Consider the following 3,934-nt stretch of genomic DNA (forward strand, 5'->3'; position numbering starts at 1 on the left):
TTCAGTTTTCTCTCCCAGTACAGTCTTCTTCCATGCTCCCCCATCCTTCCTATTCCTGTCCTCTCCACTTTCCAGAACCAGTCTCCTTCTTCCATCCACTCCTGATGTCTAATCTATATCTGATTTTAAAGGATTAAAATAGTCAACTAAAATTCATGCAGCAATTTTTATAACTCTGTTGTGCTCTTCATATTAAAGATTATCTTACAAATCTTGGAACTATTATTGTTTGTCAAGTTATAAAGATACTTTTGATTTATTGAATATTGTGAATTTAAAACAAACAAAATAATTCTATTTGCTGTTTTATGTTTTTATTCTTCAATAAAACGTCTATCATTTGATGGATAGTTTTTTAAATCAACCATATGAATAAGATACTAAGCAATTTATAATCTCTTCCTACAACCATGAGTCAGGTCATAGGAAATCATGTGTGCGTGTGTTGATGATGTCATCCTTCATAGGAAAATTCTAATAAAAGCCACAAATTGTTTATGGCCAGAGGAAAAGACAACAAGTGACAATGATGGGAGAAGAAAATAATACAAAGTTAAACAAATAAGGAAGTGAGAACTTGAAATTACATATGTATTTAACAGATAAGTGTTGTATAAGAGGAAATTTTTATATAAATCTTTTACAGAAAGTGCTTAAGTATTTAATAACTATTTTGTGAAGTAAAGCATAAATCATATATTGAAAACCTCACATTAAATTTAGATTTCTTTCTTGAGAAAAAGAGAAAAAGAGAGAGAATACCTCTCTGCCTGTGTCTGTATGGTATTTTCACATGTACATCTTCAGATGTGACTGCCTGGGATGTGTCCACCTCTATCAGTCTCTACCTACTCTCTAGAAATAGAATCTCCCAGTGAACCTGGAGCTTGGTGTTTTTCTGCTCTACTGGCTGGCTCCTCAGCCTTACCTATCCCTGATTCTGGCTTTCTCGTCAACCCTGTGATTTACAATCTACCAGATAAAGCTGGGGATCCAAACTCTGATCTTCATGCTTTCACAATTGACATGCTTATCCATTAAGCCATCTCTACATATCTTCAGGTTTCTTTTAAAATTAGTAATTAAGCTGTGCTAAAAATACCTGTGTCTAGTTAGAAGGACCAATAACTAATTTAAAGAAAGTAGAGAATTTTGTTAAATATGAAAAGAAAACCAACAAAACAAACCTTTATCAATTCAAAAAATTAATTTTAAATCATTTTGTATGACATATTATTACATTTAAATTTATTTTATTTTGTGCAGGGGTTCTGGGTTTTCTACATGTATGGTCCTTGGATGGAGTATTAGTCTCAGAAAAGACCACTGTACCCAGATTTTTTGGTTTTCTTGCTCTGCTTCTCGTGCTTCTGTCCCCTCCAAGTCTTTCATCTATTCCTTCTTTCATAAAGTTCCCTGCACTCTGCCCAAAGTTTGGCTATGAGTCTTAGCATCTACTTTAATACTTTGCTGGGTAGAGTCTTTCAGAGGCCCTCTGTGGTTGGCTCCTGTCATGTTCCCTGTTTTCTCACATGCAGTATAGTCTCCAAGAGGTACCCTAAAAAGGGGAACAGAGAGTATCTCTGACATGAACTCTGTGGCTGACACTTTGATCACCTCCCCATGACTGGGGAACAGCCTTACCAGGCCACAAAGGAAGACAATGCAGCCAATCCATATGAGACCTGATAGGCTAGGGTCAGATGGAAAGGAAGGAGGACCTCCCTTATCAGTCTACTTGGGGAGGGACATGGGCGTAGAATAGGGAGGGAAGGTAGGACTAGGAGGAGCTACAGCTGGAACACAAAATAAAATAAAATTGTAATTAATAAAAATTAAATTAATTGAAAGAATTTATTCATTCTTCTAATGTTTTATTATCTAGGAATTCTGTTTTTAAAGTCTTCTTAGAGCTTGCTATTAAAGGAAGCCCATTGATGTTCTGTAAATACCATCACCAGAGAGATTTATTTCTTTTATTTAACATAGATTCCGTCCTCAAATACTGCAGCCCAACACTGGGCCCTCCTTTCTTGACTCTATCCAGACAGTTCCCCCATCCCTATCTGGAAATCACAGAACTACAACACTCATCAGTTAACAAACAGACCTCTGAGATGAAACAGAGTAAAACAAAATTAATATAATAAAAACTAAAACCATATCTAGAATCTGGATAACACAAATACAAGGAAAAATGGAGCCAAAAGAAGGAATAATCATCAGAGACCCACTCATTCAGGCATTCAAGTATCCCACAATAACAACAAAACACCAGGGAAGTTTAGCCTGCTAACACCAACCTCCTGTGCCTGTGTGTCCTGCTCCCTTAGTTTTCCCTTCCTTTTCCTTTCTTTCATTTTCCTTTTTTCTTCTTTCTTTATTTTTTATTGCACAGAAGACATTTTCAAGGTGAATATGACTTTATCAGTGTCAGCAATCTTCACACTTTGACTGACAAGCTCTCTGTCAATGTCACTTAAAAATCTCACATGAATCTCACTAATTCTAGTGATGCATTTCCTACCATGTGACAATTACTGAATTCCTTAGTCTTGCTTTTTCCTGATTTAATCAGGGATAAGTAAGGCAAAGTGGAGGCAGGCTGCCATTTACTTCACAGATATTTTATGCTACCCTTAATTTTATCATACCCTACAAAAGAGTTGGGGGACATTGAGCAACTTTCTAAGGTACCACTGAGAAAAGATGAGATTGATTTAGAAATGGATCAGCTGGGAGCCTCGTGTGTAAAACAGAACATTTAATTTCATCTTCTCAGACTCTTTACATATTGTCTTCTTTATATGTTGCGTGGTTAACTTCAGCCTTCCCATTATTTCCCTGTGTCACTCTGATCTCAGAATTCATGGCCTGGGTGAAGTAAATCTTTCTACTTCAGAGTGTGTTGGACAAACATTTCATTCACTGCTCTCTTCTCTTGTTCAATGTTTTCTTTCTTTTATAAATCTATATTCAGAAGGATATAAATAGAAAGATTGAATTAAAAATAAAAAAACATTACATAACATTATGAGACAATGAACTTCCAGTGATGTCATTGAGTTTGTTTTCTTCTTTCTATCTGCTGCTGGGCAATCAACCTACTACTGAGAATAATTTGTTTTCCCCATGAAACTACCATGGAGGTAACTAAATTTTTATTTGCAAGTGGTTATCAGTTGAGGATGACCTATGGTCTAGGGATAGTGGCATGTGTCCACTTCTCTTTTCAGCTTTAGAAGCTCACCTGGTGCAGATCCGTGCTGGCCCTGTACATGCTGCCAGGAGTTCACAGGAACCTTGCTCACATTGCTTGTTGCTTCAGAGGCCCTTCTTTCCTTGATGTCATCCCTCCGTCCCTCCTGGCTCTTACATGCTTTCCCCTTATTCTTACAGTTTTATCTTAACCCTGAGGAGAGGGATTTGAGTGAGAAATGCCACTTAGAGCCGAGTGTTCCAAGGTCTTTCTCACTCTCGACATCCTGTCTGGCTGTGGGTCTCTGTGAGCCATTCTGCTTCTGATAAGCTTCTTTTATGATGGCTGAGCAAGAAACTGCTCAAAGTGCTCTCTTCGGCAGCATATATACTAAAATTGGAACAATACAGAGAAAATTAGCATGGCCTCTGCCCAAGGATGACACGCAAATTCGTGAAGCGTTCCATATTATTAAAGGGGAGGAGATCCTCCCCAATCAGTGGACTTGGAAAGGGGCAGGGAGGAGATGAGGGAAGGAGGGCTTGCGAGGAAATGAGAGAGGAGATACAGCTGGGATACAGAGTTAATAAAATGTAACTAATAATAAAAAATAAGAAATGAAAAAGGAAAAAAAGAAACTGCTCAAAGAGTGTAGCACAATGTCAATAGGAATCATTTTATTGTTACCTCTTCTTCTTCTTCTTCTTCTTCTTCTTCTTCTTCTTCTTCTTCTTC

At 37.4% G+C, this 3,934-nt stretch overlaps 1 non-coding gene across 1 annotated transcript; it reads left to right on the forward strand.

Annotated features, from left to right (window-relative positions):
- Window positions 1-3,565: 3,565 nt before the first annotated feature.
- On the forward strand, window positions 3,566-3,672 carry LOC129690542 (U6 spliceosomal RNA). Its single transcript, XR_008722300.1, has one exon. It is a non-coding gene; the product is annotated as a U6 spliceosomal RNA (small nuclear RNA).
- Window positions 3,673-3,934: the final 262 nt, after the last annotated feature.

This window comes from Psammomys obesus, unplaced genomic scaffold (assembly GCF_907164565.1).
Source record: "Psammomys obesus unplaced genomic scaffold, mPsaObe1.curated_primary_1811, whole genome shotgun sequence".
In the NCBI taxonomy this organism is placed as follows: Eukaryota; Metazoa; Chordata; class Mammalia; order Rodentia; family Muridae; genus Psammomys; species Psammomys obesus.